Genomic DNA, 13014 nt, shown 5'->3' with positions numbered 1-13014 from the left:
AAAGTTGTCGTTTCTTGAATATTGGATGTGAGAACACTTAACCTCATGTTTTTTTGTCAATGTTAACACTTTGCAGTTTGACCAAATGTAAGAGGAACATAAAGAAGCTTTGACAATCTCTTGCCTGCTTCCATTAGGAATAATAGGTAGAATTTGTCTAAAATCTCCTCCAAAAACAATTGTTTTTACTCCAAACGGCAACTTTGAGTTGGTACGAAGATCACAAGTGACAGGGAAAAAAAACTTCTTTGAGGCATTTAATCGAACAACTTATATACAGTAAAACATGTGTAAATAATTAGTATATAAATTTGTATACAATTCGACCATATCATGGAAAGGAGAAGAGGAAAACATGAAATGTTCAAATAAAAAATAATCAAATCATTTTGGTGATGATGTAAACTAATTGTATCGATCATTACATATGCTAACCTGATGTAGTAGATATTGTCGATAATGGACTTTGATGATGAACGTGGTGATGCTGTAAATCTTCAATCTCTCAATAAAACGCGACATATGAATGAGATTGTAGCTGTATATATTTTTCAAACTTGAATTTGGAAAGGATATGAAGAATAGCTGTGAATGAATTGATTTGATAAGTTTCTGCAAATAAGAGTCAATATGAGTGGTGATTTCCGAGAATTGTGTATGTAATTTAGGAAGATATATATTTGGATTTAATGTATTCATTGACAAAAATCGGGAGGAGATATTGCAGTTTCCTTTATTTGTATAATGCAGTAAATATTTGACATTTTTTAATTTGAAAAAAAAAACCAAAAAATCCATAATTTGCTAAGTGGAATTAAATTTAATTGAAAAAAGTATAAAAATGACATGTGTCATATTGAATGAGGAGGTGACACGTCGCAGAAAACATTTTTTTAAGGGAGATTGAATTGATTGATATTAATAAAAAGAAATGAATTTTGTAGGGTTGTTGGAAAACTTCTCAAACTTAAAAGGCTTTTATTTGTATAAGATCTGGACGGCTAACAAATGAACTTATTCTAAACCAGCCTTCAACTCTCAATCTATAGTTTTTTTTTTTTTGTTTTTTTATTTCAATCTTTCCATTATCTAACAAAATGATATTAACTTAAACTTCTTCAGTCAATAACTACTTTTAAAATGTTTTTTAATTAACTAATTTACACTCATCTTTGTAAAATATATTATGAATCCCCCACATCTAATTCTTTATCTTTAAAAAATATGTAATATTTATCAAATAAAAAAGACTTGATAATAAATTAAACAAATTAATGTATTATACAAAAAATTACAATAAATACTAATAAATTGAAGTTGATATTTCTTTTTTATCTCATCAAACAACTTTATGTATATAATTATAAAAATAAGAAATGATAAAAATATTATATGACCATTACAGATTTATTAGTTAATATAGAAGATTAAAACGAGTCAAAAATTAAGTATGCAAAATAATAATAAAATAGCATGTTATTAAATAAAAACGACTAATTGTGTAAAACATCAAACTTAAAAAATAATAATTTAATAATATAAAAATAGTTGGTATTATTAATGTAAAACTAACCGATTGATTAGAAAAACAATTTTTGAATTGACTATTCATATTTGACATTCCAAAAAACCTTGAAGATGATCTAATACAGTTGTGGAATGTGAGCAAAAATGTTGTTTTCGCTCAGGACGATCTTAGGCGATTTTAGGGTTTATAACGTAAATGAAATTGTTCAACAAAAATAAATTATTTATAGTTTGGCCCATGCAGGTTTCGAACCTGCGACCTTCGCGTTATTAGCACGACGCTCTAACCAACTGAGCTAATGGGCCAAGCTGTTTGTAAACTTAAAACAGCATTAATATCATCGACGGGTTGAAATTGAAAATAAGCAAAACTTCAGGGCATATTCCGTAAATGAAGGTTTAAAAACAAAAAGATAACAAATTGGCCCATGCAGGTCTCGAACCTGCGACCTTCGCGTTATTAGCACGACGCTCTAACCAGCTGAGCTAATAGGCCTCTTTGACGTTGGTGAACGATAAGGAACCCTAAATTATCTGTAAGTCTATTAGTTATCTCATTACTATTGCTCAGATGCTCAAAACGCTATATTGATCTACACGATTTTAAAGGCCTCTTTTTTTTTTTTTTTTTTTTTTTTTTTTCATAATTGGGTGTTAGTTCCATGCAGTGTCTATAGTCAACTTATGGCTTGTTAATCCTCATATGAGGTATTCTACTCGATTGTAATTGGAATTTTCTGTTACATGAGTTGAAGAAAACCTACATCCATAACCAAAACTCAACCATTGTCATGATTCAATCTTCAGATATCACTTGTCATGGGTAATAATTTCAGCATATTTACATTGTTAAAACTCTTGCTTAATTATCTACCAATTTAATAAAAAGCTAGCAAAAGAAAAATCATATTACCGAATTCAAATGAGGCATATATATCTAAGATGAATGCATGCATGCCATGTCTTTTGGTTATTGCGTTGATGAGATCCAACATTAGGAATTTAGGATGAATGCACAGATTAATTTCCAATTGTATTTGGACACACTTGGAACATTTCTTTAAGCGTAGATCGAGTTCTTGTTCTCTTTGCAAGTTGTTGCTATTTTTCAAGAAACCTTTAAGACGTATATTGATATTATGATATATGCTAGGGCCGGTCCATAAGATTTTCATGCCCCGGGCGAAAAAGCTTAATAGTGCCCCAAAATTGCAACACCCATTATTATTTTAAAATTCTTAATCTATAAAACTAGAACTTGCAATCACGTAAATTGTTGTATCGATGTGTTATTTTAAAGCAAAAACATCAGTTATATCTTATAAGATAATACTCGTTAAAGAGGGATAAAACTTCAAATAAGTTTTCGTTTCAAGTTGTTAATTGAAAATGCTTGACATTGTGAATCAAATTGACCTGGAATGGGAAAACAAATAAAACAAAAATTAGTATACGAATGAAACTGGTAAAACTGTATCACAAAACATGAAATGCACAATTGTAGTCTATCAAAAGAATGAAATTAAACTCAAATCATGATTCAATTTACAAACAATATGACTTTTAGTTACCTGACCAATTTAATCAATATTACATATAAAAACTCTTATTCCTCTGTGCTATTAGATCAATAAAAAAATAAAGAAAAATATCTTTAAATACTTGAACAATGGTCAAGGAATATGGCCTAAATTTCAAAACTTACATATCATAATAAAATATGAGTACAAGACCTGCATTTAGAAATTTGCTTTTTCCATAATATCTTATATCCTTTTTTTATAAACAGATAATTAAAACTTTTATTTGATTGATATTTTTTTATCAAAGTATTATGTTGGTGAATGACATCTACTACAACAGATAATTAAAATCTTTTGTAATATTTTTTATAACTTAAAACCAAAGCGATACAACCATTAGACAAACAATGTCCATAAACTATTTTGCTTCCAAATGTTTAGTTTATACATGCTACATTATAGGAAATAACTAAATATGATCAATGGATGTGATCATGGTTAACGGATTGTAGAAAAAGTTAGTTTTTTCTATACCAAATTGAATTAATTGTTGCCTTCAAATCTCCTAACTAAACTTAAAACCTTCACAAGTTCATTAAAAAAATAGAAAAAGTATTTATAATTTCAGAAAGTGAGAAAACGTATATCAGAAATCATAATATTTAGCTCGGTAAAGAATCAAGATATTGTGAGAATTTGCTTAACCTATGCCGGCTTGCTGCTTACTACCGGCAAAACAATGATCGACAAATATTGTGTCTACAGTTGAGCAATACTACCAAAACTTATCTATAATACTGAATTCATAAGTGAAATCAAAAATAAAAAAGAAGAAGAATTCAGAACTTGAATAAAAAATAAGAGAACTCGGATTTTAAATCAAAACCCGATAATAAAGGAGGCTCCTCGATCTAGGTGGGTTGGAAGTCTGCGACGTTGTGTTTACCAATAGATTCAATAATATCGCATGCTTATACATTGAAGAGACTTTGCATTTACCTATACATCGGCCCCCATAGATCACTATGGATTTATTTTCCCTACTGCATATAAAATTTCCCAAATAAATATGAACCTACAAAAGACCTAGAAAATCTGATGCCCCTCAGCCCACTGCTGCCCTGGGCCATGGTCCAGCTCGCCCATCCCTTGGGCCGGCCCTGGCCCCTGGATATATCATCTTCTTAATTATGGGTGTCCGACTTAGGTTAATTTAAGAGACTAGATCCTAAAACCTAAACCTTAAACCTTAAACCCTAATGATACACTGAGTATCAAGTTAGAAACTTAGAATCAAGCTGATATAACTTATCGAGAGTTAAGATTGGTTAGCAACATTTGTATTGGACGGTCCTAAACTCCAAATTGTTAGTGATTTTAGTGTCATCAATACATCTAGTGTAGTCGGGATTTTATTTGAGACAAGTTGAGTTTCTTATATATGGTTATATTCCGAGTAATGAGGTACGGGGTGCACACTCGGATAACTAATAAGGACTCGGGTAAACGGATGTCCGGGGGTAAGTGAAATTGAAAAAAAATGAAAGTGTAAAAAATAGTGGCATGTCGGTTCGTATGCCTTCAAATATTTAAAAATAACTTCGATACTTATAATAAAGTTTTTGCAATTGGACAATACGATGTCTTATATCTTGAAATGTATTCATAATTGTATCGTATTGATACTTTCTAGAACAATTTTTTCAAATATACATACTAAAATATCACTCAAAAACTGATCATCAATTTTGTTGCGTATATTAGTATTATCAACTTTATTGCTAAAAATGTGTGTTCCATATTTGTTGTTGCAATAGGTAAGATCAACGAAAGTTTCAAAGAAGATAAACCTTATGAAATATAATACTTATTTTCCTCCACTGTAATTTTGGCAAGGTCTTCAATGGTCTTCAAATGATTAATTTAATGGTCTTCAAATGATTAAATTGTTCGTTTTCTTTCACATCTTTAATGTAATTTCTAAGCTTCACTTCAACAACTCGAAAATCATATTTTGTTGGAAATTCTTCCTAATAAAATGTAGCTATTTCCATTATTTTATCTAAATTAAAGTCTTTGAAAGACTCACTCGGGCACAAACAAGCAATACAAATAAGTAAATTTGTGTTGATTTCATTAAAACGATGGTTAACGCTTCAAATTGTATATCAATCACCGCCTTAAATACATCAATTCCATAGCGATGCAAGTTGTTAACCTTTAAATAAATAAATAGTTTATATATTAATAACCATCGACAAAACATAATAAATAAATAAATCAACTTGGTAGTTGGTAGTTGTATACATAACTAACTTATGAACCTCTTTGATGACTCATTCCATTATAATATGCATCTTCCATATCCTCAGCTTCAACTTTGTTTTCTCTCTTTAAAAAAAATTAAAAAAAAAAAAAAAAAAAAAAAACTTCAACTGTAACGCTTGGTTCTTGGTATGCATTTAACTCATTTATTTATTCATTTTAGAAGGGTAACTCGACGAGTTGGTGACCCTAACTCGTCGAGTAGAGGGTAGAATATGCGCGGGGTTTAAGCTACCTACTCGACGAGTCAAGAGCCCTCATCTCGGAGAGTAGATCGGCCAGAATGAAACCCTAATTTCGGGGTTTTGCACCCTATTTAAGCTCCTTAACCCCCACCCCTTAGCCTCATTTCCAGCCTCTTTGTCGTAAACCCTAATCCACGAAACCTTAGAGATTTCTTTGAGAGTGCGAGCCATTTTGAGTGATCTTTGTGTGCTTTTGAAGTGATAGCTCCATTTTATTTACTTCTTTTTATAGTTTATTTTAGCATATTTCATTCGCATTTTAATTAATTTCCATGCATATTTTCCTTTTTGTTATTTTATGACCGCTTTCGGGTACTTTCTAATTTCGTGAGTATAAATGCATATTTTAAGGAGACTAGCGGAGCGGGATCTTTTGGAAAGCGATTGGACTTGAAGGGCAATGAGGATTTAGTGCTTGAAGGCTTGGAAGATTTGAACTTTAAATTTTCAAGGCGCGAGAGAATTTTCGAGTGTGCGGAGGCTGATGATCGGGCGATTACAAGAGCTTTGGAGGATTTGGAAAAGTCAAATTGGGCTCAAATTGAAGAGAACTTGAAGAAAAATGGGCTAGAAGCTGATCGGACTCGAACTGGGCCAATGGAATAAGTGTGGGGGGCCCAAAACTTGAAGAAGCCCAAAAACTCCGTCATAGTCACACGGCCTGCGTAAGATTCCCCGCGGCCCGCGTGGAATCCTGACAAGGGAAAATTCGGGATTTTGTCTAGAGCTCTATATTGGGAAGGTTGGTGTGCCTCTTCAGCCTTATCTTGGATGTCCGATTTTGACACTTTCTCTCTGGAGTTTGGAGCACTTTTGAAGGCCAAGAACACCTCAAGAACATCTTCTTTTCACCTCTTGATTATTGTAAAATGTTTGGTACAATCTTCTCTAACTTTTCAAGAGGTTTTCACAAGATAATCATCATTCTTTGGTAAGTTTTTACATGTCTAAGATATACAACTCTTCTCTCTTGTAAGATCCTTCCTTCTAAACAAGTTTTTGGTGATCATACTCCTAGAAAACTCTTTAAGTTCGAGATCTTCCAAGAAAGCTTGCTAAAGCCGAAAATCACATCACTTGCTTCCATTCTTCTTCAAAAACCGAACCCACAACTCAAGGTGAGCTTCATACCCCTCTCTTTTCGGTTTTCATAAGTTTTACGGGGGAGAATACAAGAAAATGTGTAGATCTATGTGTATGTGTATGTGTATGTTATGTATGATTTTATGCATGTATGTGTGATTTTATGTGTTTTTGTGATGAACATGTAATCACAAGGGAAGATATCTCGAGATCTATGATATAATAAGGAAATCAAACATAATCTAAGTTATTTTACACTAAACAAGTTAAGAATAATAACTTATAAGATTGTGATAAATATATTTCACCACAAAACTCATTTTTTGGGCTTAAATTGTCAAAAATACAAAAGTTGGGTTAAAAATTGCCAAATCACGGTTTCTTAAAGGTCAAAAGAGTCAAAACAGTTACAATAATTGTTTTTATGAACATTATAACCTCCAAAGGACTTAAAATGTAAATATTAGCTTAATGGGCTAAATTTTGGGCTTTTCGGCCCAATAAACCCAAAAGTGCGAAAATATGACATTTAAAGGGGCTGAAGTGGTAATTTCTTCAAAACAGGGGATAAAAAGTGTAACAAAACTATTTCAAGGGTTAAAAATGCTTTTCATTTTCAAAAAGGATAAAAAATGTAAAGTTTTTGGATTTTGGGCAAAAATTGTAAAAATTGCAAAAAGTTGGGCTTTAACCGAAAAATACTATTCTGGAAGGGCTGAAACTGCCAAAGTATAAGTCTTGAGTCAAAAATATCGTTTAAACAAGTCTATGATGCAAAAGTGTCAAGAAAATGTTTTAAGGGCTTAAAATGTCTTTTCTTTTATATAAAGGATTAAAATTGTTATTTTTATAAAAGAAAGGGGTCGAAAAGGTCAAACCACTATTTCTAAGTAAATTAATTTATTTAAAGAGTATCGAGCCAAAAATACTAATTACGACTTACGAAAAATTGTAAGATGAATACACGCATAAATCCAAATATCGTTGTAAACATATCCACCGGTCTCGAGTCGATACAAAAACAACAATCGTTCAATCGAACCCTCCAGTAGTTATGCGATACCTAGGACAAGTAAAAATTCGACACTTGGGCTTGAAAGTTTCAAATCATGCTTGTTGGACCTTGCAAATCCATTAACATGATCTTTGGGGCCCAAGGAAAAATGATTATATGTTATTGGGCCTCCTATGACCCAATTCCATATAAAGGGACCTTCAATGGCTTTTATGTGCTATTGGGCCCTAGTGGTCCATTAGTATTGCTAGTAAGGTCAAAGTAATCAAATGCGAGATGGGCCAACGTGTCCTTCGCATCCCCGACAGCCTAAAGTAACTCACGAAAGTGGTAGGACTTCATACTCCTCTTCTCTCGTTTGCTAAGGCTTGTGAGTAATCAAAGTAACAGACTCGGGTCGTTAATCAATAGTAATCAAGGTGGTTTGGATTAAGTGAGTAATAACGGACGTCACCTCTAAGGGTCGTTTGTAGTTGGTAGTTATAACCAGTCATTATCAGGCATAGTTATAACGACTCACTAGAATTGATAATATCCGACACCACCCGAGTAATCAAGGAAGAGTAATCAAAAATCATTCGTTGTGGCGGTATAGAAATTAGTAATCAAGTATATCTTTCGTCATCGGAAAACATCGGGTTTTTCGGGGAATTCAACAACACTCGCTCGTAATCTAAATAATTGTAATACAAAACTCCCTTTTTATACACGTTATGAAATCATTCATGCATCAACTTATGGATTTTCACACTTTGATAAACTATGGTCTTTTCAGAAAATATCGGATTTTTTGGGTTTTACAAACTACACAAATCATTTTTATCACAACATTGCTTATGAACTCACCAACATTTCATATGTTGACGTTTTCCAAAATAACTTGTATTCTCAGGTAACAGGTATGCGGAAGGGTAATATCAAGTAATTTTAGGATGTTATGTTTTTGAAAACTCTCAAACAATTTATGTTATGAATGTGTAATATTTAAAACAATGTACTGGATGTAAACAATATCAGTTGTAATATATTGATGCATGGTGATGTTTATGTTATGATTCATGTATATTCATTGTGATGGTATTCAATTTAAGTCACGCGAGCCCCCGGACGTTTCCGCCGTCTGGTTTCGGGGGTGTGACATACTATAGCCAAGTTAAGGATTTAAATCAAGTATTGCACCATTGGATTCTAATGATATGTTCATCAAAAGTCAAAGTGAGGAACCTTAAGTCAACCATCATTCTCTTATTGATTTTACATCAAACTCTTATTTTTGTTGGAATTGTTTATTTAAATCTTAGTTTAGTTCTAATTTATTTCAAGTATTTCAAAAGACCACCCCCCCCCCCCCATTTTTAATTTATTGTCATTTTACAAGTATTTTTACAAAGAGATTTTTCACAGAGTTATAAATTGAACCAATCTCCGTGGATTCGACCCCTTTACCACTATACACTATTTTGGTGTGTAATATGTAGGGTTATTATTTTTGTTGGCCTCGACAACCATCATGAAGCTTATGGAGGAAGAAGAAAACAGAGGGCTCAAGAGGGGAATAGTAGATCCAGAAACTACACTCCATTTGCTACATTTTCTGGTAATCAAGTTTCTATCTTGGCTATTAGTTCATTAGATCGCCTTATGTCCTCTTTATGTGGGTTTTTGGTCCAAGAATGATAGCTTTTGGGGAATGATCGACCCAAGTGGGTATTCTTGCAGATCTAGGATCTAGAGGGGTTGTTATGACATAAAGGTGCAAACTTTATGCCATTGGAGCCCCCATGCAAGCCATAGTGTATCGTATTGGCCTTTTTAGCCTCAAAAGGCCATGCATGTGGGGAAATGTGGGAACTTTACGTGTCCAAATAGTGTTAGGGGTTTAGATCTGAGGTGGTAAGCTCTAGTTTGGTGTATGGATGGCTTAAGAACCAAGTTCTAGGTCCCAAGGAATTAGGGTTTGAGCTAAACCCTTTAAGAAGTGGTATTAATGGGTAAAGTCAGAAACTTTACCCTTAAAATGACATTTTCAGGGTTATTGTGAAGTATGAAGCTTGAATCTGAAGTGTAGGGGCTTAATCCATTAAGATAGCCCAAACAGACAGGGGAACTTGACGAGTCCAAAAAAGGACTCGAAGAGTTGAGTCGGGTTGTCCCGATTCTATGCCAGATAGAACTCGACGAGTCTGTGAAGGGACTCGACGAGTTGACTCGATTGATTATGAGTCTGAGTAGTATAGGAACTCGTCGAGTTAGGAGGTAACTCGACGAGTTGAGTCGACTGGGAGTTGACCTTGACTTTGACTTTGACCAGGATGTTGACTTTGACTAGGGGTAAAATGGTCATTTTACCCTAAGAATGATTATTGGATTTTGATTAAGTGTTATTGTGAAATTGATAGCCGGGGAGTCGTTAGAGCAACCATCAGAGATTCCTCACTCGAGATTTCAGCAGTCAGCTTTGCGAGGTGAGTTTTCCTCTAGTATGACTGGTCTAAGGCACCAAGGCCAGCCCGTATATGCATGTTTAGTAAACGAATACGTAATACTTGTTAAGCAAGCAGACAATTTCCTTATCTGAATCAAATACTTAAAATAAAAAAAGTTTTCCCAAAATACTCATGCACTCATAAATCCGATTAACCCAACAATCACCCCTTAATCGGATTGGTCATACCTCTCGTTCACAACAGTGTTGAATCACCGGCTTCCTGAACCATCCCGACTTTTCCTAGACACCCGACCTCCATCTCGATCACGTCCAAAGTCCTCCATACCCTTTTGATTGTTCACAACACATGTAACATGTGTCATGGCATCCCGTTGGATACGTTCATTACCATCTAGACTTTTCTCGGATTCACGACTTCTCCCCCCCACATCCAAAGCCATCCGATTTGAACTTCCACCGCCATAATGTTCACACCGTGTTGTTTGTCCATTCCCTTCATGTATTGACAACCATACCTATGTCGATCAATCATATTTCGAGATTTTCTTCCACCGAACGCCTTCGATTCAACCGTCTCCCATATATCGTATGCATCAATAATCAACTTGACTTTGATTGAAAACACCCAATAATTCGTTGGAGTCAAAATTGAAACTTGATACGTCATGGAACCTTCTTCTTTAACCAACAACAAGACAAGGTCACGACCACCTTTACCGTCTTCCGTCACCCGCAAAACGAACCGAATCAAAGCCACCCGCTTTGACGTCTTCCCGTCCGTTTATTCCGCCCCTCTGGTTAGTCTCTCTCTACCTTAGAACAAGCCCGATCAAGAAAAACCGGGGCTGCTGTTGAGATGCTTCAACTCTCGCTCAAAAACAATCCACACCTCCTTAAACTGAACCCGGTTCCCGCTGCGTCTGCCCCGCAACGAAGGACTACACTTTTTTTTTGAAACCGACTGCCCTACGTCTTCACGAGCCTTAGGCTCTGATACCAAGTGTAAGGTATTAAACTAGTTATACATTGATGCCCAAAAGAAACTATGTAGACGAAACAAATGAGGAACAAGAAAAACTGTGACAAATGATTTTATTGCTGTAGATTTCTATCTAAACTAATGAATACATGTCCTTATTTATACTAATGAAAACGGTAACCTAAATCAATACATCATACTTGTTAAGCAAGCAGGCAACTTCCTAATCTAACTTAAATACTTAAAATGAAAAGGGTTTTCCTAAAATACTCATGCACTCATAAATCCGATTAACCCAACTTTGCAAGTATACTCTTCTAATTTCATCTTTTTGATTCACATGATAAATTACATACTTGGATATCCAGTCGGATCAACAGGTAGTGAGTTTATATCAACCTTCATATACTTATGTTTCTCTTTATCTTCTTTCTTTTCAAAAAAAATTATATAAAGACATTCTTGATTCTGAAATTGGATTATGAAATTAAACGTTACAAAGGTTTCAAACTAAAAAAACAATTATCAATGTTCTGTTATCAAATAGCCAGATCATGATCAAGACAACCTCAATGTTCTCAACTCTTAAAAAATTAGGAAATTGAAATTGAATGTTATCAATAAATTCCAAAATGAAAATAGATACATATTAAAAAAGTTCTAACTTTAAGTAACACAGTAAAACTTTTTCTAACCAACTCAGCTATTGGGCCATGACATCTATAATTTTAAAACTGCTGAAAAAAACGACTTTTTGCACAGGGTTGAATTGAAAATAAGCAACACTTCAGATTATATTACGTAAATGAAGATTAAAAAGTAAAAGATTATATTTTGGCCCATGCAGGTCTCGAACCTGCGACCTTCGCGTTATTAGCACGACGCTCTAACCAGCTGAGCTAATAGGCCTCGATGATGTCGTTAAAAATGAGATGATTAATTAATCGTGATTAAGGTGATTAAGGTCAATAAGGATCGCTTTTTACAAGTTGTTGCTCATTTTGAAGAACATTTCATGTCTTTCTCCGAGAGCATTAAAGGAAAAAAAAATGTTAGGCTGTTAGAGGTTGTGGCTCTTTCGGTATATTTTTTGGTTTATTCCTTCTATCTTCTTGGTAGAATTTTCCAAAATTTTATTTTTTAATATACATAATTGCGGACATGGGGATAGTTTGATATATTCTCACACTTACGGAGTTCAGGGTATTTATTAGTGTAATAGAACTGTAAATGTTGTTTTTGTAGAGGGCTGAGATTCAAAATGTAACAACAATTCAGGGTTTATAACGCAAATGAAGTTGAACAAAAATAACATTAAAAAGCTTGGCCCATGCAGGTTTCGAACCTGCGACCTTCGCGTTATTAGCACGACGCTCTAACCAACTGAGCTAATGGGCCACGACATTTATTTTTCTTAAAATCAGATATATGAAAAACTAAACTCTTTGCACAGAGTTGAAATTGAAATTAGCAACATTCAGGGTTTATTTCGGTAGATGAAATCGAAATTAGTAAATTACGGAGAGTACCCTACGTTTTATTTTGTAGGGGTTTTACTGGGTGTTTGGAATCGCATATTTATACGAAATCAAAACAATGTTTAATAAAAAAAAATGAGTTAATAAGGTACCAAAACATAATAACATATTTACCTTATTATTTATTTATTCAGATAACTTTATATATAACAATTTCTTTTTTATCATTTGTAATTATATCTTTTATAAGAATTTAAACCAATAGCATAAGAAAGTTTACAAAAGTTTATATTAATAACAATAAAAATAAAATATTTTATAAAAACGCATATTCATTGATAATGTTTTATTTTTTTTGGAAATGAAACTTTCCTAACGAGAGTTTACGAG

General features: G+C 33.5%; 4 non-coding genes across 4 annotated transcripts; all 4 read right to left on the bottom strand.

Moving 5' to 3' along the window:
- Positions 1-1759: 1759 nt before the first annotated feature.
- Positions 1760-1833, bottom strand: TRNAI-AAU (transfer RNA isoleucine (anticodon AAU)). The gene has a single exon. It is a non-coding gene; the product is annotated as a tRNA-Ile (tRNA).
- Positions 1834-1949: 116 nt separating this feature from the next.
- Positions 1950-2023, bottom strand: TRNAI-AAU (transfer RNA isoleucine (anticodon AAU)). The gene has a single exon. It is a non-coding gene; the product is annotated as a tRNA-Ile (tRNA).
- Positions 2024-11981: 9958 nt separating this feature from the next.
- On the bottom strand, positions 11982-12055 carry TRNAI-AAU (transfer RNA isoleucine (anticodon AAU)). The gene has a single exon. It is a non-coding gene; the product is annotated as a tRNA-Ile (tRNA).
- A 415-nt stretch (positions 12056-12470) lies between these two features.
- Positions 12471-12544, bottom strand: TRNAI-AAU (transfer RNA isoleucine (anticodon AAU)). Its single transcript has one exon. It is a non-coding gene; the product is annotated as a tRNA-Ile (tRNA).
- Positions 12545-13014: the final 470 nt, after the last annotated feature.

The sequence above is a fragment of the Lactuca virosa genome, chromosome 4 (assembly GCF_052849685.1).
Source record: "Lactuca virosa cultivar CGN04683 chromosome 4, Lactuca_virosa_CGN04683_v6, whole genome shotgun sequence".
NCBI classification, from domain to species: Eukaryota; Viridiplantae; Streptophyta; class Magnoliopsida; order Asterales; family Asteraceae; genus Lactuca; species Lactuca virosa.
The sequence above is the reverse complement of the archived record's forward strand: the minus strand, read 5'-3'. Positions and strand labels throughout refer to the sequence as shown.